The sequence below is a fragment of the Rhinoderma darwinii genome, chromosome 3, assembly GCF_050947455.1.
Source record: "Rhinoderma darwinii isolate aRhiDar2 chromosome 3, aRhiDar2.hap1, whole genome shotgun sequence".
NCBI classification, from domain to species: domain Eukaryota; kingdom Metazoa; phylum Chordata; class Amphibia; order Anura; family Rhinodermatidae; genus Rhinoderma; species Rhinoderma darwinii.
The window spans coordinates 22,540,174-22,565,349 of record NC_134689.1 but is presented as its reverse complement, the minus strand read 5'-3'; the positions used below and the strand labels follow the sequence as shown (position 1 = coordinate 22,565,349).

The following is a 25,176-nucleotide window of genomic DNA, read 5'->3' as shown; positions in this document are numbered from 1 at the left end:
TTTGGCAATAAACCTCAGAGGAGTATTTTGAGCATACGAGCATTGTCTGTATGTTTTATTCGTCCTCTCTCATTTCGATATGAAATCTCCTGATTAGGTTGCTGGATAAAGTTTCTGGCGTGAGCGTCTGTTGGAACACTCGTCTAAATTTAAGTCTAATATATTTTGAGCCATTGACTTCCGCAACAATGTCAAGTGAGATTAAAGAACAATCCCCGACTTTAATACTTGTATATTGAAAAAAACCTTGCTCAAGTTGATAGACATTGGTCCACCAGGTATAAAGCCTAATTGGTTTTCATGTATCAAACCGCTTCCGGCCCGCTCCCAGCTGTTAGGGGAGAGAAAATTATGTGCAGGTGCTGTGATAGCGCAAGAGTGGCCATGCGTGGTAAACACTGTTAGTGTAGAAACCACGCATGGTCAGAGACGCCAGAGGAAGAGGATCCGGTCCACCCCTTTCCTCAGTGTACAGTGACGTCAGGCATGACGTTATCGTACATTGAGCCGACCGGAAAAATGAAGTGTATGGGGCAGCGCTGAAAGTTACGATTTCAAGATTGGAAACGCATCATGTGACCGGGTGTTAGAAAAGGAAGTCCAAACATAAGTATATTACAAATTAGATTATTTTTAGATGTGTAGTAAAATAGAAATTATTTGATAGGTTCTGGAATGTCCCTTCAATACTAGGTTAAATAACTTGGCATTTTGAATACTCACTCCCTCCCATTGTTTTGTCCTTTCTGCTTTCTCTTAGATGCAATGAAGCAAGCAAAGCCTACTCTATGAAGTTCTTATATCATGATTTGGTGGAGAGTCCTGGCAGGGCAGTAGCTAGATATTTCCTATTGAAGTGTCTGTAACAATCTGTGGACCCAGGAACCAAAGTCCTCTAAAAAACAGCTTCAGATGGCCATTTAGAAAAGTCAGCCGAACCCGTCAATTTTGGCAGGATTGGCCCACGCTCTAATCTGTATGGGGGCCTTAGACTTTTTCCCAACAGCAGATGTCAGAAGAAAGATGTTCCCACGGAAGATAATCCACTACCAGAGGGGTCTAGAAGTGGATTATTCCTCTCTCCCCATTGTAAAAAAAAAACGGACGCTCGGTCTAGCGTGCATGCTTATGACGTAGTTGGGAGGTAAATCTGTTGGTCAAGGCAGTCTAACCCTTCAAGACCTCCTAAAAATAGATGTCAATCCACACTGTTGATATCTATTCCTGGGAGGTCGTGGTGAGTCAGATTGCCTCACCGATACTGTATCCTGGATGATAGTTGAGCGCAACAAGTACTGTAACATTTTTTATCTTCTTGAAAAGTAGACACAATTCTCTATTGTTGCTGCACCCAGTATTTCTTGTGGTGTGTCTGCGGGAAGCTTCGCCTTTTTTATTGAGCTGTCGGTCTAACCAGTGTTTGGCTGACAGCTATCTTATGTGTACTGTATGATCAGTTTTAGGCACAGGATTTTCTCTTTCACAGACCCATCACATATCCTTATAACAAACAAATCTTCATCCTAGGATAGAGGGTGGAGACATGCAAATCATTCCTTTCTGCCCCTAGTGGCCTACTGTGCATCTAGAACTGCTGATGTATAGCACTTATTCAGCCTAATAAGTACAAAGAGTATAGACTTTAATTACATGTCAACCAGATATGTCAGAAAAGTCATACAATATCTCTAGAGGCCTCGTAGCTGGGGCCATCCCCGATCTCAAGACCAAGGGGGTCCCATTACCTTTTGAATGTAGAGATGGCCACACATGCTTGTTCATTCTCCATTACGATGAATGAAAGCATTCATAGGTTTTTGTAACCCTCAATGGAGAGTGCCTGCACAAGCCTGGCCACCTCTAGTTAAAAAAAATTGAACGGGGCTACCTAGTTCATTCCATCAGTGGGGGTTCTATCTGAAAGACCTCCATTGATCTGACATTTATAACATGTCTATACCACGAAAAAAGAATAAAGACCTTATTGGATCATATTTATAGAATTTAGCTCGGGCATTATTTTTTTGTGACTATAGGATAGAAAATGGTACATGTATTTGTCAAATATTTTTTATAGGACCTGTTCATCACTTTTGTCTCCTTTCTTATGGCTAACAGATCTCTGAATCTAAGTGTGGTCAAAAATGGTAAAGATTTAAATCTCATGTTTAAAATGAAGGTTTAGACTTTATGGTCATTGTAGAAGGGTTTTGACAAAGGGTGAACTGTTGTTCCCTTCGTCACCACTAGAGATATTGGATATTACCTGCTAAAGGACGATAATAACATCACTAACCCCTAAACCACCATATGCAAAAAATATTTCATTTAGTAAATGTAGAAAATTGGCAAAGTAACTATAATCAGGGAGCACTTTTTCATTTTCACCACGTGCAACAACATGCTTGGTAGCCAGCCTTTAAAAATGATGAAACTGTGTTTGGGATCAATACTTAACTTATATCCCCTTTAATCTACAGCATGTTCACTGAGGGCTCATTCAAGGGTTCCCTGATATTTTAGGTATTATACTAAAGTAAATTTGCTACATTTTAGACTGATGTAATAATGTTCTTTTTCTTTTTCTATATTTATAAACGTGATCTATTGTGTTTTATAATCTGAAAGTTTGTAACAGAAGAAAAAAAATGAAATTAAATCCTAATCCTTGTTTTGTATCATTTGCGTAAATACCGCCGTAGCAGCCGTAGAGGCGGCTATAGGGCCTGGGGTCTCAGGGGTCCTGGACCACTGGGAACATCTCTCTTAACCATATCTGCATCCTCAGAATGTAGATACAATTGAATACACTAAGTGGCATCATTACAGTGTGGAGGCACTTAGGGGGCATCATTACTGTCTGAGGGACAATAAATGGATAACATTAATATGTGTGGGGCATCCTTACTATGTGGGGGCACTAAGGAGACATCCTTACTGTGTGCGGGCACTAAGGGTGCAATATTACTATGAGGGGGAACTAAGGTGGCACTGCTGCTGTGTGGAGGGACTAAGGAGGCATCATTACTGTGAGCGTCCCACTGAGGAGCATTATTACCTGGGGGCAGGGCCGCCATCAGGGGGGTATTAGGGGTAGTGGTGTGAGGGGCCCGGCCAAACCTAATTGAAAGGGGGGCCCGGCAACTGCCTCGACATTCTTTTGGTAGGAAAAAACGGGCCCCTGCAATGGAGCCCGTTTTTTTCACCAAAAGAATGTCGTGAGCTGCTGCTGCTGCGGGCCCCCTCCCCTCGTCATGGGGGGCCGTCAAACCGTCCGCCCGCGCGCGCGCACAAGGAAACTCCCGCGCGTGCGCACTCGCGAGCGCGCATCCACGAACGCCCGCACTGGAGACCGTCCGCGCGCGCACCCGCGATCGGCCGCGCGCGCACCCGCGAACGAAGCGCGCGCAGCCGCGACCGGCCGCGCGCGCACCCGCGAACGAAGCGCGCGCAGCCGCGGACACACATGGACAAAACTTACCTGGAGCCTGGCTGGAGGTGAAGGACTGGACGTCTGGACCGAAGACCTCCCCTGGAAGACATCGCCGGAAGAGGACTGGAGTGGGAGCATCTCTTCTGACACAGTGAGTAAATTATCTCAAAGTGTTGTTTATGTATGGCCCTGTTCACACAGTATTTTGCAGGCAAAAAAAAATCTGCCTCAAAATTCCTTATAGAATTTTGAGGCAGATTTTGCCCAGCCCACACTATCTTGCCGCGTTTTTTTGCTGCGTTTTTTTGCTCGCGGCGATTGAGGACAGCAGACAAAAAACGCAGGGAAAAATGCATTTTCTGTCTCCCATTGATTTAGATGGGAGGTCAGAGGCGGAACCGCGGCAAGAAAGGACGTGCTGCTTTTTCTTTTTTCCGCGACTGGCTCCCATTGATTTCAGATTAAATCAATGGGAGGCGGTTTTGGAAGTTGTTTGGTGCTGATTCTGACGCAGTGTCCGAGTCAATATCAAGGCCCAAAAACTGTGTGAACTGGGCCTTATTGTTAGGGCTTATTCAGACGAACGTGTAATACGTCCGTGCAACGCGCGTGATTTTCACGCGCCTCGCACGGACCTATGTTACTCTATGGTGCCGTGCGGACTGTCAGTGATTTTCACGCAGCGTGTGTCCGTGTGTCCGCTGCGTAAAACTCACGACATGTCCTATATTGGTGCATTGTTCGCGCATCACGCACCCATTGACGTCAATGGGTGGGTGAAAATCACGCCCAGCGCTTCCGCAGCCGTATAAACTATGAATGAAATTAGAAAAGCACCGCGTGCTACAAACATACAAACAGAGTGTCATAATGATGGCGGCTGCGCGAAAATCACGCAACCGCGCATCATACGCTGCTGACACACGGAGCTGTTATGGACCTTTTGCATGCGCAAAACGCCACGTTTTTTGCGCGTGCAAAAAGCACACGCTTGTGTAAATCCGGCCTTAGGGTAGGAACACACTAGGCATGAACGCTGCGGATTTTATGCAACACATTTTATTGTGGATAATCCGCAGCGTATCACAGTCGCAGCCGAGTGGATGAGATTTGAACAAATCTCATCCGCACGCTGCAAAAACAATGGACCTGCCGTGTGGCTTTTGGCTTTTTAAGCCGCAGCGTGTCAATGTATTCTGTGGAATCGCCGCTCCTCTGTTGCGGAAATGCTGCGGTTCTGCCGCAAAAATCACACAAGAGAAGAAAAAGTACTTTTTTAAATTGATAAAGTTTAGACTTGCCCCGGCCGTAGTCCTGGTGACGCGATCCTCTATTCTTAGCGTAGCCCCGCCTCCTGTCATGACGTTTCATCCCATGTGACTGCTGCAGCGGTCACATGGTCTACAGTGTCATCCCAGGAGGCGGGGCTACGTTCAGAAGAGAGAGATGCGTCACCAGGACTACGGCCCTTGCAAGTCTAAACTTTTTTTTCCCTGCAGGATTCCCGCAGCGGACACGCCTCCCGAAACCTGCGCCACTATTTGGTGCGGTTTTGCTGGCGGAATTCCCTGCGGCTCCCGGGATAAGCTGTGTAGTTTTACTCAGCATATCCGCCTAGTGTGTCCCTTATGATGTCGCTCCTGGAGCTGCTGCCGGTCTCTAAATAGGCAGTTGGTCCAGTAGAATTTGGAATTATTTTTTTTTGTGAACCAGCTTAAAAAAATACAAAACTTTTGTGTTAGGGCCTGTTCACATCACCGTTCGCTTCCGCTCCGGGGTTCCGTCTGAGGTTTCTGTCGGGTGAACCCCGCAACGGAAAGTGAAAGGGACAGCACAGCTTCCGTTTCAGTCACCATTGATCTCAATGGTGACGGAAACATCGCTAATGGTTTCCGTTCGTCACCATTCCGGCTGGTTTTCGGACGGAATTAATAGCGCAGTCGACTGCGCTAATGGTGATGGAAACGGAAGCTGTGCTGTCACTTTCACTTTCCGTTGCGGGGTTCACCCGACAGAAACCTCAGAAGGAACCCCGGAGCGGAAGCGAACGGTGATGTGAACAGGCCCTAACACAAAAGTTTTGTATTTTTTTAAGCTGGTTCACAAAAAAAAATAATTCCAAATTCTACTGAACCAACTGCCTATTTAGAGAGCGGCAGCAGCTCCAGGAGCGACATCATAAGGGACACACTAGGCGGATATGCTGAGTAAAACTACACAGCTTATCCCGGGAGCCGCAGGGAATTCCGCCAGCAAAACCGCACCAAATAGTGGCGCAGGTTTCGGGAGGCGTGTCTGCTGCGGGAATCCTGCAGGGAAAAAAAGTTTAGACTTGCCCCGGCCGTAGTCCTGGTGACGCGTCTCTCTCTTCTGAACGTAGCCCCGCCTCCTGGGATGACGCTGTAGACCATGTGACCGCTGCAGCAGTCACATGGGATGAAACGTCATGACAGGAGGCGGGGCTGCGCTAAGAATAGAGGATCGCGTCACCAGGACTACGGCCGGGGCAAGTCTAAACTTTTTTATAAATTTAAAAAAGTGCCTTTTTTTTTTTTTCTCATTTGTGATTTTGGCGGCAGAACTGCAGCATTTCCGCAACAGAGGAGCGGCGATTCCACAGAATACATTGACACGCTGCGGCTTAAAAAGCCAAAAAGCCACACGGCAGGTCCATTATTTTTGCAGCGTGTGGATGAGATTTGTTCATATCTGACCCCCTCTGCTGCGACTGTGATACGCTGCGGATTATCCACAATAAAATGTGTTGCATAAAATCCGCAGTGTTCATGCCTAGTGTGTTCCTACCCTAAGGCCGGATTCACACAAGCGTGTGCTTTTTGCGCGCGCAAAAACGTGGCGTTTTGCGCTTGCAAAAGGTCCATAACAGCTCCGTGTGGCAGCAGCGTATGATGCGTGGCTGCGTGATTTTCGCGCAGCCGCCATCATTATGACACTCTGTTTGTATGTTTGTAGCACGCGGTGCTTTTCTGTTTTCATTCATAGTTTATACGGCTGCGGAAGTGCTGGGCGTGATTTTCACACACCCATTGACTTCAATGGGTGCGTGATGCGCGAACAATGCACAAATATCGGACATGTCGTGAGTTTTACGCAGCGGACTCGCGCTGCGTGAAAATCACTGACAGTCCGCACGGCACCATAGAGTAACATAGGTCCGTGCGAGGCGCGTGAAAATCACACACGTTTCACGGACGTATTACACGTTCGTCTGAATAAGCCCTAACAATAAGGCCCAGTTCCCAGAGTTTTTGGGCCTTGATATTGACTCGGACACTGCGTCAGAATCAGCACCAAAGAACTTCCAAAACCGCCTCCCATTGATTTAATCTGAAATCAATGGGAGCCAGTCGCGGAAAAAAGAAAAAGCAGCACGTCCTTTCTTGCCGCGGTTCTGCCTCTGACCTCCCATCGAAATCAATGGGAGGCAGAAAATGCATTTTTCGCTGCGTTTTCTGTCTGCTGTCCTCAATCGCCGCAGGCAAAAAACGCGGCAAGATAGTGTGGGCAGGTCAAAATCTGCCTCAAAATTCGGTGCGCGGTTCCAGGCGGTCGCCGGTGCGCATGCGCGGGAGTTTGCGGGTGCGCGTGATCGGTCGCACGGGCGGCGGTGTTTGACGGCCCCCATGCTACCCAGGGCCGCCATCAGGGGGGTATTAGGGGTACTGATGTGAGAGGCCCGGCCAAACCTAATTGAAAGGGGGGCCCGCAGCTCATGACATTCTTTTAGTGAAAAAAACGGGCCCCATTGCAGGGGCCTGTTTTTTTTCTACCAAAGGCAAGTCGCGGCAGTTTGCCGGGCCCCCCTTTCAATTAGGTTTGGCCGGGCCTCTCACATCCATCAGTACCCCTAATACCCCCCCTGATGGCGGCCCTGGGTACCATGATATAGTACTGGACGGAGTACCGTTAACAGGCGGTGCCACGGTAGGGGGGCCCAGAAAATGTAGCTGTAGGGGGCCCTGAAATTCCTGATGGCGGCCCTGCCTGGGGGCACTATTGCTGTATGCTGCACAAATTGTGGCACTATAACAGCATGGCCCACTAGCTGTTTTCTGCTGTTATTCTTGGGCACTATCTGTTTGGCATTATTTTTGCAGCAGTAGGGCACTGGTAAAGGCTGTAGCAGAATGGCAAATTTCTGTATAGGGTGAGGATGTGCTGGTTAAAAAAAAAGAGTTCAAGACGTCTGGGCAGAAACAGGTCGTGGCCCAGAGAAGTCGTCATGGTGGTTTGTGTTGAATGGAGAGAAAAAGGACCGTGAACGAGTCTAATCAGAGAAGACGTCACCTGTAAGTCACTGAATATAATTGTACTGTATTCACAGTATGATTATTATCTGCAAAGCGCCTGTGTATTCCGGATATGTGACGACTGTATGGTCACTGTATGCTGATATTATTGGTTATCTTTGTCTTTGTGGTAGTTATTAGTTGTCATAGTGTCATGGTGTAAAGGTATTATTTTTTGTCTTTGTATAGTGGTATTAATGAGTGATAAAAAAATGTTAACATATCAGTGCTTAACTGTTTGTTACATTATTACTAAACTTGTAAGAGTAAGGGCACATTTGGCAGCCTAATTGCATATAATTTAAATTTTCTCATGCGAATCTACAGAAGAGTATGTCCTTGCCTTAATTTCATATTGTCATGGCCTCAGCTTCTCTCCGCCGGCATGTCATATTTAACTGTTTCCGACGTCCTGGTCCATGCGACCTCCCTCTGCCTTCTGCATCCAGCGGATGCTATAAAAGCTCCTCCTTCTCCAGTAATCATTGCCAGAAAAATTTGGTTCCTAGTGTTCCTTTGTGTTCCCAGTTCCTTGCAGTCTTGTCTTCTGAATTCCGGTGTACCGACCTTGCCTGTTGTTTTTTTGATCATCCCATCCAGCCACCCGCCCTAACCTATTGCTACAGTTACTGTGACGAACCTCTGCCACCTGGCCAGACCTATTGCACTCTGCTTCTACCAACGTCAACCGTCACCAAGGTAGACTACTCCGGGGGTAGCGACCTGAGGTTCCCCTGCAGCGTAGTCCACATCCCTGTACAGGGGTTAAAGGTTGAAGACTGGGGTTCCCTTAGACTCCGCTCCCTGGAGTAGCCCGAGTCAAATCCCTTGGTGACAAGGAGGGTTCCACCCTACTGGCACTACTAAATCCCAGTCCTAGGGCTGTTGTTACACACATGGAGCTGGTAATTGTTCATGCTCAAGGAGTGAGTGCCCAATTAAAAGCTTGCTGGGGTGCCAAGCTTTTTCTATTTACAACCCTGTTTTGTATGTGGTTTTTATTAAACATACAGTTTACTAATGTCATACATCCTAATTGTAGTTGTAAGTTTATTGGTCTATTAATGATTCATTAAAAATATATTTATAGACATGAAAGCATACATGCAAAACAAGTAATTGTTATAGATATTGGTCTTCATGTATGAAAAGTAGTACAGACAAAAAACACTCAAAGCAACCAGACAACATCTCCTCCACTTTTAGTCTGCACGATGTGCCCTATTTTTAACACAAGGCCAAAATATGTCCCAAGCAATGCCAATATTGTCCTCGCCGAAATCCGAATAATGCGTAAAATACTAAAATACAAAAAGAAACAATAAGTACAACAAAATACAGGTCTATAGAGCTAAGAACTGATTTTAATAAGACCTTCACCACCAAAATACACAATATAATCATGCCCGCGAGTGGCTACTATGAAGGAAGATATCCAGGTTATAAAAATATAGATTTCCAATTCGGATGAAGAACATGCTACAGCATTCAAATCACGGCATCGGGATCTTTAGTTTGAATACCTGAGAATAGAGAAAAAAGAACAGATAATTTTGCATTCAGTGATGTACTGTAGTCTTTGTTATATACAATACAGATATAGCAAGCATCAGATACATATGCATGTATCTGACACTGGACTGTATAACCCATTTTAAAGAAGACTTTCTGGGACAAGAGGTATCTATCTGACAGCTGTCATAGTCAATCATATTAGTGATTATGAGGCTGCTTTCTCTGTCATCCTGGCACCCAGAGGCCCTTTCCCCTTCTTTCAGGTCTCCCTGTGTCAATATCCGGAAGCAGATTCAGAGTCCAGTGGCTGAAATAATTTGAATGGTGGGTGATAAGAGCAAGAATAGTCAAGCAACAGTGCAGGTTTGGTACACAAATAAGCGTCAACAGTTTGTAACGTAAGGCAGAGATGGAGTGAGGACACAATCCACGTTTGGTACACAAATAAGTGGGAAAGGTTTGTAGAGTAAGGCAGAGATGTGGTCAGGAAACAATCCAAGTTCGGTACACAAATAAGCAGCAGTTGTTTGTGTAGTTAGGCAGAGACAGGGTCAGGAAACAATCTAAATTCGGTACACAGATAAGCAGCAGTTGTTTTTAGAGTAAGGCAGCAATGAACTAGACTAGGGGAAGGAAGCTCAATAGTCTGGCAGGAAGGAAGTGCAAGGGCCAGGTTTATATAGGAAGCCAAAAGGGTTAGACTAATTAGACAATCAAGGTAAGGAACGTTAAGAGGCAAGAATCAAGGGAACCTAGACAGTACATTTAGTTGTGGAGCTGTCCAGCAGCACCAGCAGCTAAATAAGAAGAGTTACTGACTGGTACATAGGCGTTTTTGGGATTGAATCCTGATACAAATGCAGACAATTAGTTTGAAATAACTCTCCTCTTCCCATCCCACTGACTGTACAAGGATCTGCTAGGCCCTGTTCACATCACGTTGTGATGTACGTCAAGAAAAGCTTAATATAGTGGGAGATGTTGCGGCCTTCTGTCAGAGGTATACATTGGAACTTTTCCCAGTGTATTTGTCAAATGGAGGGCCGTAGTGTTTTGTAAACCGTGTGTTTCAATGTTGTGTTGTTTGATAGCAACATCAGTGGGATTCCATCAATAGTGTATCTACCACAGAGACTGAACTGCTTTCCCTGCTTACCGGAACACTGTTATAGTGGTTACCTGCAGCTTCTATTAGGAGGAGCTCACTGCATACAGACTTATAGAACTCCTATTGTTTTCAATGCTAGTTGTATGTGACGTTAAATACATTGTGCTAAAAAAAAGACAAAACTATTGTAGGAGTGACACCTTTATTGACAAGAGAAATTATAATTGCAATCTCTTAGAGCACATAGGCACCAACCTCAAATAATTATTACGGGCTAAAATGGTAACGCAATATTTTTGCAGTACTAGCTTTATTAATCTGCATGCAGTTAGCTTTTTTCCTCCCCGCATTCCAAAAGGCATAACTTTTTTATTTCTTTGTTGACATAGCCATATGAGGGCTTGTTTTTTTGTGGGACAAGTTGTAGTTTTTCATGGCACCATTTATTGTACCGCATAATGTACTGGGAAGCTGAAAAAAAATATTTGTGGGGTGAAATGGGGAAAAAACAGTGATTGCGCCATTTTTTGGAGGGCTTTGTTTCTCTGTCGTCCATCAGGCGGTAAAACTACATATTCACCTTATTCTACAGGTTGATACGATTATGGCGATACTAGATTTATATGTTTTGTTTTAATGTTTTACCACTTTTAAAGAAATAAAACTATTTGCTAAAAAAAAAATGTTTTGTGTCGCCATATTCTGAGAGCCATAACTTTTTTTTATTTTTCTATCAATTTAGAGGTGTGAGGGCTTACATTTTGCGGGACGAGCTGTAGTTTTCACAAATATTTTGGGTACATGTAACTTTTTGATCACTTTTTATTTCATTTTTTTGGAGAGCTAAGGTGACCAAAAAACATCAATTTGACTGTTTTATATATTTATTTATTTTTTATGGCGTTCACAGAGCAGGTTAAACAACACTATATTGGGATAGTTTGGACACTGCAATACCAGTTACCGTATTTTTCAGACAATAAGATGCAGTTTTTACCAAGAATAGGCCCCATGACCGCTCCTTACTTAACCCCTTCCTGACCCGTGATGTGTCGGCACATCATGGAGCGAGGGAGGTGATGATGTATGGAGCGGGCTCACGCGCTGAGCCCGCTCCATACACTGCAGATATCAGCTGTGTTTTACAGCTGACACGCTGCTCTATCGGCCAGGAACAAAAAAAGTTTGATGAATTTTCAGGAGTGGAAATTTTTTTTAAAAGTTAAAAAAAAAAAACCTTTTCCCATTTTTCCCCAAGCACAATGTAAAAAAAAAAAATTATAAAAAAAATGGATATCGCTGTGTCCGTAAAAGTCCGAAACGATTACAATATAGCATTATTTGACTCACGCAGTGAACGGCGTAAAAAAAATAAATGTAAGCCCCCGGAATCGTTGTCTTTTGGTCACCATAGCGCTAAAAAGAATGAAGTAAAAAGTGCTAAAAAAAACCTATGTACCAAAAAAATGATGCTAAAAAAAACTACAGCTCGTCCCACAAAAAATAAGCCCCCACACTGCTCAAACGAAAAATATAAGTTATGGCTCTCAGAATGTGGTGAAACTAAACAAATTTTTGGAACATTTAAAAAAACTTTATTTAGCAGTCCCCCTAAGGGAATTGGACCAGCAATACTAATGTATTGCAGTATATCATGATCTTGACAGACTCCTTTGGAGTACAAAGATGGCAGACCTGGGGGCCTTCCTTAGGCCCCCAGGCTGCCATGGCAACCGTCATCATCGGCCGATTAAATGCTGTGGTCGCGATTGACCGCGGCATTTGAGGTGTTAAACGGGCGGAATCAAAGTGATCTTTGATTCCGCCCGTTGTAGTGAGGTGTCGGCTCTATAACACAGCCATCACCCACTGAGTATGGAGCGATGTCAGCCCGTGAGCCCGCTCCATACTTCCCATTAATAGCTGTCACGTAATACTATGTGACATGTCGTTAAGGGGTTAAAGGCAGAGTGTTGTTTTTTAATCTATAAATTGAAATTAATTTACCTCTTGTGACCATTCGGTATAGTGTTTTGTTTCTGTCTAGCATTTTCTGCCGGTGCTTTTTCATCATTTACATCTGTATGTTGATCATTGTTTTTCTCCTTACGTTTTATGCTGATACCCAGTGCGGCACATACTGAAATGATAAAACAATATTAGTTGATATAAGGGTTGCAGTGTGTAGCGGGGGGTTTCTCGAGTGGTTCCCCTTGAATAGAAGACAATTGTAGATTAAGTTAACTTTGATCAGTTTTACTTTACTGTACTTTACTATACACAACCCCAAGTACAGTGGCACACGAGCATTATGGTCATATTTATTTTTGAGGCACAATAAGCTTAAGGCCTCATTTACACGAGCGTATTATACGCGCGTGCGACGCGCGTGCTTTTCACGCGTGTCGTACGCACCTATAATAGTCTATGGGGCAGTTTAGACGATGCGTGAATTTTGCGCTGCGTGAGTGCGTTGCGTAAAACTCACGACATGTTCTATATTCTTGCGTTTTTCACGCAACACGCACCCATTGACTTCAATGGGTGCGTGAAAACAACGCATGCCACACTGACGGTCCTGCGTTGCATGCGCGAAAATCACGCAAGAGCTGTCAAAAGGATGAATGTAAACAGAAAAGCACCACGTGCTTTTCTGGTTACAAACATCCAAACGGAGTGTCAAATTAGAGATGAGCGCACCGAACTTCACCGGGTTCGGCCGAACTCGTTTTAACCGAACCCGGCAAAAAATGTTCGGGTACGCGACGTCAGGAGACAGTCACTGCCCACGGTGCTGAAAGACTTAAACTGTTTCAGCACCATGGACAGTGACTTTCGATCACAATATACATATACGTGTAAAAAAAAACAGAAGTTCTGACTTACCGATAAGTCCCGGCTCCTTCCTCCAGTCCGACCTCCCGGGATGACAATTCAGGCCAAGTGACAGCTGCAGCCAATCACAGGCCAAGCACAGGCTGCAGCCAATCACAGGCTGCAGCGGTCTCATGGCCTGCCGCGTCATCCTGGGAGGTGGGGCCGGATGACAAGAGAGGGACGCGTCACCAAGGCAACGGCCGGGAGACCGGACTGGAGGAAGCAGGCAGTTCATGGTAAGTGTGAACGTCTTTTTTTATTCACAGGTTGGTGTATATTGTGATCGGCATTCACTGTCGAGGGTGCTGAAAGAGTTACTGCCGATCAGTTAGCTCTTTCAGCACCTTGGACAGTGACGGGCGTCGACTAGCCTCATCTCTATGATGGCGGCTGCGCGAAAATCACGCAGCCGCGCATCATACACGGATGACACACGGAGCTGTCAATTGCCTTTTGCGCACGCAAAACGCAGCGTTTTTTTGCGCGCGCAAAACGCACACGCTCGTGTAAATGAGGCCTAAATGTTACAAAATGCGTAAACAGTGGATACCCAGCCAGGAATATCTCCTTTAGGCCCTGTTCACACAGAGTTTTTCTTACGAGTTTTTTGACGTGGAAACCGCACCGCAAAACTCCTCAAAAATGCCTCCCATTGATTTCAATGGGAGTTGGACGAGTTTTTTTTAAGTAAAAAAAACGCATCGCGGTAAAAAGAAGCGTCATGACCCTTCTTGAGGCGGTTTCCGCCTCCAAAACCCCATTTCAATCAGTCAGAAAGAGGAAAAAAACGCCTCGACGAGTGTTTTGACGAGTTTTTGTCAAACCACTGTGCAAAAACCGTCTGGAGCAGTTTTTGCAGGAGGAATTTTCCTCCTGCAAAAAAACTCTGTGTGAACATAGCCTTACAGGTATACATATGTCTATCAGTGGGATTGGTGCAACTTTGTAATGAATTTTTAATGAACATTATTTAAACTTTTTGAGCTACAGCTGCTTTGTATCCTGTATACAAAGCATCTGTATCTTGCCCTGAGACCTGAATCCGTCAGGTCAGCAGCACGGACGGGTTCAGTTAGGGTATGTGCACACGACAACGCCAAATACTTCTGAAATTACGGAGCTGTTTTCAGGAGAAAACAGCTCCTGAATTTCAGACGTTTTTAAAAAGTGCACGTGTTTTTCGCGGCGTCTTTTACGGACGAAATTAGAGCTGGTTTTCATTGGAGTCATTGAAAAACGGCTCCAATTACGTCCCAAGAAGTGTCCTGCACTTCTTTGCCGCGGGCGTAATTTTATGCGCCATCTTTTGTCAGCGACGCGTAAAATGACAGCTCGTCTGCACAGAACATCGTAAGACCCATTGCAAGCAATGGGCAGATGTTTGCCGACGTATTGGAGCCGTCTTTTCAGGTGTAATTCGAGGCATAAAACGGTTCCATTACATCTGAAAAAGAGGTCGTGTGCACATACCCTTACAGGGAGGATCGAGCTGTTACTTATCACATCTAAGTTCATAACTAAGATGTGATCAATAAAAGGGGGATCCTGCAAGACCCGCTGACACTGTACCCATCAGTCCCGTTGACCTGACGGTTACAGGTTCCGTAAATGTTTACCTAAAAATACAAAGGAAAAATCACCAGAACAATGGTCCCAGCTCCTAAAATGCTGCCCCTCCCCCCCCCCCCCCTCTAATCTGGAGATAGGAAATGCAAAAATTATGCCCCCTGCAGTCAGTGATGGGTTCTGTCTGACATTCATTTCTATACGGCAAAACAGCATAATTATGCAATGACATGGAAGTTGGGGGTATCTTACTGCATCACTAGACAAATTTGGCATACAAAGCAGCTGTATCTTAAAATGTAACAATTATTTTTAATAAAACGTAATTAGAAAGTTGCACCAATCACACTGAGGCCTGGTTTACACGAGCGTGTGCGTTTTTGCGTGCGCAAAAGGCACTTAACAGCTCCGTGTCTCATCACCATATGATGCGCGGCTGCGTGATTTTCGCGCAGCCGCCATCATTATGACACTCCATTTGGATGTTTGTAAACAGAAAAGCACGTGGTGCTTTTCTGTTTTCATTCATCCTTTTCACAGCTGTTGCGCGAATCACGCTGTTCGCACGGAAGTGCATCCGTGTGACATGCGTGGTTTTCACGCACCCATTGACTTCAATGGGTGCGTGATGCGTGAACAGCACACAAATATAGAACAGGTCGTGAGTTTTTTGCAACGAACTCACGTTGCCCAAAATTCACGGACTGTCTGCACGGCCCCATAGACTATTATAGGTGCGTACGACACGCATGAAAATCACGCGCATCGCACGGACGAATAACACGCTCGTGTAAACGAGGCCTGATAGACATTTTTTTTATTTAAAAAAAAAAGCATTTTCAAAAGGTGTACATAGCCTTTAAATAAAGGAATTACATACATAAATTGTGGAAGCCCACTTTACACTTGATTTATATGCTGTGGATGTTTTGCAAGGGGGTGCCATTTGCCTTAGCTACTTAGGGCAACAAAATACACGTGGAGAACAGCTAAAAAGAGCATCTCCCGTCCTCTGGAGGATCTGTCCTGTCCTGCATTAGGCTTCGTTTACATCTGCGCTAGGGTCCCGTTCCGATGTTCCATCGGAGCTTTCCGTTGGAAAGGGACCCTGACTGACCCAAACGATGCCAATGTTTTCCGTTTGTCTCAGTTGTGCAAGGGTTCCGTCGCTTTAACGGAATCAATAGCGTAGTCGACTACTAAACGACGGAATCAATAGCGTAGTCGACTACTATACGACGGAATCAATAGCGTAGTCGACTACTAAACGATGGAATCAATAGCGTAGTCTAATACTAAACGACGGAATCAATAGCGTAGTCTAATACTAAACGACGGAATCAATAGCGTAGTCGACTACTAAACGACGGAATCAATAGCGTAGTCGACTACTAAACGACGGAATCAATAGCGTAGTCTAATACTAAACGACGGAATCAATAGCGTAGTCTAATACTAAACGACGGAATCAATAGCGTAGTCAAATACTAAACGACGGAATCAATAGCGTAGTCGAATACTAAACGACGGAATCAATAGCGTAGTCTAATACTAAACGATGGAATCAATAGCGTAGTCGACTACTAAACGACGGAATCAATAGCGTAGTCGACTACTAAACGACTGAATCAATAGCGTAGTCGAATACTAAACGACTGAATCAATAGCGTAGTCGAATACTAAACGACGGAATCAATAGCGTAGTCGACTACTAAACGACGGAATCAATAGCGTAGTTGACTACTAAACCACGGAATCAATAGCGTAGTCGACTACTAAACCACGGAATCAATAGCGTAGTCGACTACTAAACGACGGAATCAATAGTGTAGTCGACTACTAAACGACGGAATCAATAGCGTAGTCGACTACTAAACGACGGAATCAATAGCGTAGTCGACTACTAAACGACGGAATCAATAGCGTAGTCGACTACTAAACGACGGAATCAATAGCGTAGTCTAATACTAAACGACGGAATCAATAGCGTAGTCGACTACTATACGACGGAATCAATAGCGTAGTCGAATACTAAACGACTGAATCAATAGCGTAGTCGACTACTAAACGACGGAATCAATAGCGTAGTCGACTACTATACGACGGAATCAATAGCGTAGTCTAATACTAAACGACGGAATCAATAGCGTAGTCGACTACTATACGACGGAATCAATAGCGTAGTCGAATACTAAACGACTGAATCAATAGCGTAGTCTAATACTAAACGACGGAATCAATAGCGTAGTCGAATACTAAACGACGGAATCAATAGCGTAGTCGAATACTAAACGACGGAATCAATAGCGTAGTCTAATACTAAACGATGGAATCAATAGCGTAGTCGACTACTAAACGACGGAATCAATAGCGTAGTCTAATACTAAACGATGGAATCAATAGCGTAGTCGACTACTAAACGACGGAATCAATAGCGTAGTCGACTACTAAACGATGGAATCAATAGCGTAGTCGACTACTAAACGACGGAATCAATAGCGTAGTCGAATACTAAACGACGGAATCAATAGCGTAGTCGACTACTAAACGACGGAATCAATAGCGTAGTCGAATACTAAACGACTGAATCAATAGCGTAGTCGAATACTAAACGACGGAATCAATAGCGTAGTCGACTACTAAACGACGGAATCAATAGCGTAGTTGACTACTAAACCACGGAATCAATAGCGTAGTCGACTACTAAACCACGGAATCAATAGCGTAGTCGACTACTAAACGACGGAATCAATAGTGTAGTCGACTACTAAACGACGGAATCAATAGCGTAGTCGACTACTAAACGACGGAATCAATAGCGTAGTCGACTACTAAACGACGGAATCAATAGCGTAGTCGACTACTAAACGACGGAATCAATAGCGTAGTCTAATACTAAACGACGGAATCAATAGCGTAGTCGACTACTATACGACGGAATCAATAGCGTAGTCGAATACTAAACGACTGAATCAATAGCGTAGTCTAATACTAAACGACGGAATCAATAGCGTAGTCGACTACTATACGACGGAATCAATAGCGTAGTCGACTACTAAACGACGGAATCAATAGCGTAGTCGACTACTAAACGACGGAATCAATAGCGTAGTCGACTACTAAACGACGGAATCAATAGCGTAGTCGACTACTAAACGACGGAATCAATAGCGTAGTCGACTACTAAACGACGGAATCAATAGCGTAGTCGACTACTAAACGACGGAATCAATAGCGTAGTCGACTACTAAACGACGGAATCAATAGCGTAGTCTAATACTAAACGACGGAATCAATAGCGTAGTCGACTACTAAACGACTGAATCAATAGCGTAGTCTAATACTAAACGACGGAATCAATAGCGTAGTCGAATACTAAACGACGGAATCAATAGCGTAGTCGAATACTAAACGACGGAATCAATAGCGTAGTCTAATACTAAACGATGGAATCAATAGCGTAGTCGACTACTAAACGACGGAATCAATAGCGTAGTCGACTACTAAACGACTGAATCAATAGCGTAGTCGAATACTAAACGACGGAATCAATAGCGTAGTCGACTACTAAACGACGGAATCAATAGCGTAGTCGAATACTAAACGACTGAATCAATAGCATAGTCGAATACTAAACGACGGAATCAATAGCGTAGTCGACTACTAAACGACGGAATCAATAGCGTAGTTGACTACTAAACCACGGAATCAATAGCGTAGTCGACTACTAAACCACGGAATCAATAGCGTAGTCGACTACTAAACGACGGAATCAATAGTGTAGTCGACTACTAAACGACGGAATCAATAGCGTAGTCGACTACTAAACGACGGAATCAATAGCGTAGTCGACTACTAAACGACGGAATCAATAGCGTAGTCGACTACTAAACGACGGAATCAATAGCGTAGTCTAATACTAAACGACGGAATCAATAGCGTAGTCGACTACTATACGACGGAATCAATAGCGTAGTCGAATACTAAACGACTGAATCAATAGCGTAGTCTAATACTAAACGACGGAATCAATAGCGTAGTCGAATACTAAACGACGGAATCAATAGCGTAGTCGAATACTAAACGACTGAATCAATAGCGTAGTCTAATACTAAACGACGGAATCAATAGCGTAGTCGAATACTAAACGACGGAATCAATAGCGTAGTCGAATACTAAACGACTGAATCAATAGCGTAGTCTAATACTAAACGACGGAATCAATAGCGTAGTCGAATACTAAACGACGGAATCAATAGCGTAGTCGACTACTAAACGACGGAATCAATAGCGTAGTCGACTACTAAACGACTGAATCAATAGCGTAGTCGAATACTAAACGACGGAATCAATAGCGTAGTCGACTACTAAACCACGGAATCAATAGCGTAGTCGAATACTAAACGACTGAATCAATAGCGTAGTCGAATACTAAACGACGGAATCAATAGCGTAGTCGACTACTAAACGACGGAATCAATAGCGTAGTCGACTACTAAACGACGGAATCAATAGCGTAGTCGACTACTAAACGATGGAATCAATAGCGTAGTCGACTACTAAACGACGGAATCAATAGCGTAGTCTAATACTAAACGACTGAATCAATAGCGTAGTCTAATACTAAACGACGGAATCAATAGCGTAGTCGACTACTAAACGACGGAATCAATAGCGTAGTCGACTACTAAACGACGGAATCAATAGCGTAGTCGACTACTAAACGACGGAATCAATAGCGTAGTCGACTACTAAACGACGGAATCAATAGCGTAGTCGACTACTAAACGACGGAATCAATAGCGTAGTCGACTACTAAACGACGGAATCAATAGCGTAGTCGACTACTAAACGACGGAATCAATAGCGTAGTCGACTACTAAACGACGGAATCAATAGCGTAGTCGACTACTAAACGACGGAATCAATAGCGTAGTCGACTACTAAACGACGGAATCAATAGCGTAGTCGAATACTAAACGACGGAATCAATAGCGTAGTCGACTACTAAACGACGGAATCAATAGCGTAGTCGACTACTAAACGACGGAATCAATAGCGTAGTCGACTACTAAACGATGGAATCAATAGCGTAGTCGACTACTAAACGACGGAATCAATAGCGTAGTTGAATACTAAACGACGGAATCAATAGCGTAGTCGAATACTAAACGACGGAATCAATAGCGTAGTCGACTACTAAACGACGGAATCAATAGCGTAGTCGAATACTAAACGACTGAATCAATAGCGTAGTCGAATACTAAACGACGGAATCAATAGCGTAGTCGACTACTAAACGACGGAATCAATAGCGTAGTTGACTACTAAACGACGGAATCAATAGCGTAGTCGACTACTAAACCACAGAATCAATAGCGTAGTCTACTATTAAACGACGGAATCAATAGCGTAGTCGACTACTAAACGACGGAATCAATAGTGTAGTCGACTACTAAACGACGGAATCAATAGCGTAGTCGAATACTAAACGACGGAATCAATAGCGTAGTCTAATACTAAACGACGGAATCAATAGCGTAGTCGACTACTAAACGACGGAATCAATAGCGTAGTCGACTACTAAACGACGGAATCAATAGCGTAGTCGACTACTAAACGACGGAATCAATAGCGTAGTCGAATACTAAACGACGGAATCAATAGCGTAGTCGACTACTAAACGACGGAATCAATAGCGTAGTCGAATACTAAACGACTGAATCAATAGCGTAGTCGAATACTAAACGACGGAATCAATAGCGTAGTCGACTACTAAACGACGGAATCAATAGCGTAGTTGACTACTAAACGACGGAATCAATAGCGTAGTCGACTACTAAACCACAGAATCAATAGCGTAGTCTACTATTAAACGACGGAATCAATAGCGTAGTCGACTACTAAACGACGGAATCAATAGTGTAGTCGACTACTAAACGACGGAATCAATAGCGTAGTCGAATACTAAACGACGGAATCAATAGCGTAGTCTAATACTAAACGACGGAATCAATAGCGTAGTCGACTACTAAACGACGGAATCAATAGCGTAGTCTAATACTAAACGACGGAACCCCTGCACAACTGTGACAAAATGTGAAATCAATGGTGATGGAAACGGAAACCTTTGGTTTCCGTTTGTGTAGGCCAGGGTCCCGTTCCGACAGAACGTCGGAACGGGACCCTAGCGCAGATGTGAACGAAGCCTTACACAGTACTCATTCATATGACTGAGTACTGTGTAATGTTTAATGTCCCCTGTGGTGACACTGCAGGGAACTTGAACAGGTTTCCCCACAGATTATAGATAAATGCTAGCGGTTCCAGCAGGGGGAAACTTTGTGATCAGCAGACCCACCCGGACAAGCCGAGATTGTCCAAAGCGGACAACCCCTTTAAGATATACTAAACAGGCGCTATATTTTATGACTGTATAACGACTGTTAATTAAAAAGTAGACATTGACTTTCATCCCTAGAAAATTCTAAAAGTGATTTTACTTACGTCTCATAACTGAAGTTGTTGCCTTTATTGCCTCTTTGGGTTCCGACATTGTTATATTATTCCAGAACCAAAACGAACGTCTCACAGCTGCAAAAAGAAAACCCACTATGGAAACTTGTTAGAAGTGATACACATTTAATTTACTTATACACGAATGCCCATTCATTTCAATATGTTCCCAGATTCGTTGATTTTTAACACTTTCAGCACTTGCATGCATCGTATTTATAAATGATTTATATAAATATCCTCAAACTGCAGTTTTTGAAGAAACGGGGCTATGAAACCCATAGCAAATGAAATCAAAGTTACGCTGTGATTGGTTGCTATGGGCAACAAATATTTTTTTTTCCAGTTTACCAGTACATTATATGGCACAGATGTAGCTGTCTTTATCTTGACTTTAACGCATTAAATATACAGTGGCAAGATCCTTTATCTTAACTTTTTTTATGGCTTTTGTTGTATGATATCACGCTGCTGCAAGTTATCAGAATCAAGCTAAAGATGGCTATATCCATACTTCATATGCTACCAACAGAAACTACAACTCCACACGCAAAAGATAAGCCCTCACACCACTCTATTGACGGAAACATAAAGGACTTATGACTTTTGGAAGGCGGCGAGTGAAAATCGAAAATGAAAAATAAAAAAGGGGTTAATGAAATAAAAATGTAAGGAAATCAAGGCTCAATCCATTTGTAAATATGTCCATGAGGACAAAACATGTTTATTTGCCTTAATATAGTAAATCCATATTCATCACAACATAGCTTCTTTTCTTCATTTCCAAAACATCGATAATCTGGGTGTCCACAAGGACGGGGACCCATCTTCATTTTGTTATTTCTTAATTCTAGTGAAACCCCTCTTCTGACATTTTCTGTGCCACCTCTGTTCTTCTGATTCCTCCCTATGTGACGCACACTTAACAATTTCCGTCAACTCACTAATCAAAAAAATCTTTGTGTACCCTAGACGGTGAGCTGAAACCTCAATGGAAATCTAACCAACCTCATTTTCAGTCAATGCGATCCACCAGAAGACTCATACAGCTAGGTCATTCCAATTTAACTTATCAGGAACGAGAGAACCGGATCAAGAACCATGTCTGCCTCTATTGCGGTTAGAATCCTGCCCAACTAATCCGGGAACCTAGATAGTTAATGAGAGGCTATTCTTTGGGCTACCCTCAAACCTTAGAAAAACCTCTTAGCTTTTCCACTCATGTGTCTCTTGTCATCCTGCAGAAGCAGCCGGGAATTTTCTCTCATCCACCCTAGTGGCTAAACTGGGCATTCCTATGGAACCACTCCCAACCACCTACTCCTTGGTTGTTATCGATATCAGATGTTGGGCAGATCAATTCAATAGAGAAACAAGCACTCATTATGTGTATAATGGTCCTCAAGGTCATTTGTCCCGTTATCCTGGAACTACCCTGAGTTGGCATACGGGTAAGATTCAAGCCTGGGGTTTTGGTTGCCACCTCTTATATCTTGGGAAAGTGACTGCTTTTTTAGACATAACTTTATGCATCTCTAACATCAAGAGTTCCATCTTTTCCCAGTACACCACCTTCACAGACATGTTCAAAAATTCACAAGCCGAAAAAAACCCTACCCATAGGGAATAGGACTGTGCCATTGAATTGTTGCCAGCTAAGCCTCTTCCCCGAGGACATTATCCCCTTTCCCTACCTGAAACGCAGGCCATGTCTGAGTATATTAAAGATGATCTCAAACGAGGCTTCATCCGACATACTCAGTTATTTGACCAAATTAAGGGAGCCACTGGGTTTAACAAGCTTGACCTGAGGGGTGCATACAATCTTGGGGTGCATACAATCTTGTGGGCATCAAACCTAGACATGAGTGAAAACCAGCTTTTAATACCTTTAATACCTAATGTCCTTTGCTTTAAGCAATGCACCAGCAGTGTTCCAAAATTGTATCAAATCAAATATTCTGGATTATGCTTAATAAATTTGTCCTTGTATATCTTGATAGCATCCTCATCTTCTCAGACTCATTATCAAGTCATCGGGAGCATGTCCGACAAGTCCTAACCCAAATGAGAGAAAACCACCTCTTCTGCCAGCTAGAAAAATTCCTCTTTGCATAAACCTCTCAGCAGAAATCCACTGGAAAGATGCGTTCCTGGGGGTTTTTCTTTAAAAGATTTTCTCCCGCAGAAAAGAATTACATGATTGAGGATAAAGAGCTTCTTGAAATCAAGCTCGCCCTAGAAGAATGGAGGCACTTGTTGGAAGAGGCAGTCTTTCCAGTGACCATCTATAAAATCATGAAGGGGCAAAAAAGACCAAAGAGCTACTTTCCAGGAATTACTGGTGGCCTACCCTACCCAGAGACGTAAAAGACTTTGTTGCTGCCTGCAAAAATCTGTCTCACACTCCTCATGGATATTGTATTCTCTCCCAATTCCAGAGAAACTTTGAACCCATATGTCGATGGATTTTATTATTGACCTTCCATCTTCTAAAGGGTAAATATTATCCGGGTAGTAATTGACCGCTTTCTAAGGTGGCACATTTTACACCCTTCAAGGGCTTACCCTCAGCCCCTGCTCTAGTCACCAGCTTTATTAGAAGCATCTTCTGCCTTCATGGATGTCCCAAGAACATCTTACCTGACCAGAGTACCCAATTTAAATCAAAATTCTTGCAGGCTCTCTACAAAACTATGGGGATGAAACTCAATTTGTCTATGAGATACTACCCACAAAAAATCGGACAGACAAGGGTAAACCAGAATCTCTACTGACCAATACAATTGGGTAGACATTCTGCCATTGGCAGTATTCGCCCATAACAACCACCACCACAAGTTTTCTTCCATGTTGCCCTACTTTATTGTCTATCGGAAACATCCATTCTTTCCTACCTTCCCAGCTATACCCTATTCTAAGTTTAAAGCCATAGAACTACTCCTTCAAAGTTTTTCTCATTATGGTCCCAAGTGAAAATAAATCTTCAGAAGGCATCTTCTAGGTACAGGACTAATGCAAAAGAGAAGAGGTGAATTATCCCTAAATGGGATCTGAGAGTCAAAGTTTCGCTTTACACCTGCTTCCTTAGGCTAAGAGTACCCAGCACTAAATGTGCCCCATAATAGTTATAGTCAAACACTGTAAAGTAAAGCACCACACACACAAAGTGCCCTCTGTAGATAGTGCCACTCACAATGCCTCCTGTACTAAGTGTCACACACATTTCCCCATTTAGATAGTGCCACACACAAAGCCCCCTGTAGATAGTTCCATTCTCAATGCCGCTGTACATAGTGCCCCATATAGAACAAGCTTACGTAGATAGTGCCACTCACAATAGCCCTTATAGATAGTACCCCTCAAAGAGCCCCCTGTAGAAAATGACTCTCAGAGCACCCTGTAGAAAGTGCCCCTTGTAGATAGTGCCCCACATAAAGCCCCCTGTAGATAGTGCCCCACATAAAGCCCCCTGTAGATAGTGCCCCCATAGAGCCCCCTGTAGATAGTACCTTATTGATCCCCCTGTAGTTAGTGCCCCCATTGAGCCCCCTATAGATAGTGCCCTGTGTAGTTAATGCCCCCAACACTGGCGAGGCAGGGAACCCGCAGTAATTTAAACCGGCTCAGGTGAAGCGGCCGAATCCCACCCCTGCAAGGGCCCCCTGGGAATGTCGGGCCCCCGGGCGGTCGCCGAAACCACCTAATTCATGATTCGCTATTGGCTGCGACCTGCAGGTCCCTGGCAGCTAAGTCCATACCGGTTTGTGGTGGTCCCTGTTGAAAACCGAGGGGGTGCCTGTTAGACTCTGAGCCTCCACACTGCCAGTGCTGACCCTAAACTAGCAAAT

At 43.9% G+C, this 25,176-nt stretch overlaps 1 long non-coding RNA gene across 2 annotated transcripts in view; it reads right to left on the bottom strand.

Moving 5' to 3' along the window:
* Positions 1-9,087: 9,087 nt before the first annotated feature.
* LOC142750908 (uncharacterized) overlaps positions 9,088-25,176 on the bottom strand; it is a 30,971-nt gene continuing 14,882 nt past the window's right edge. For both annotated transcript variants that reach the window (XR_012882631.1, XR_012882630.1), the window contains exons 3-5: positions 21,317-21,403; positions 12,374-12,506; positions 9,088-9,266 (exon numbers count right to left, since the gene is read on the bottom strand). This is a non-coding gene — a long non-coding RNA (uncharacterized LOC142750908). The remainder of the gene's footprint in view (positions 9,267-12,373; positions 12,507-21,316; positions 21,404-25,176) is intronic.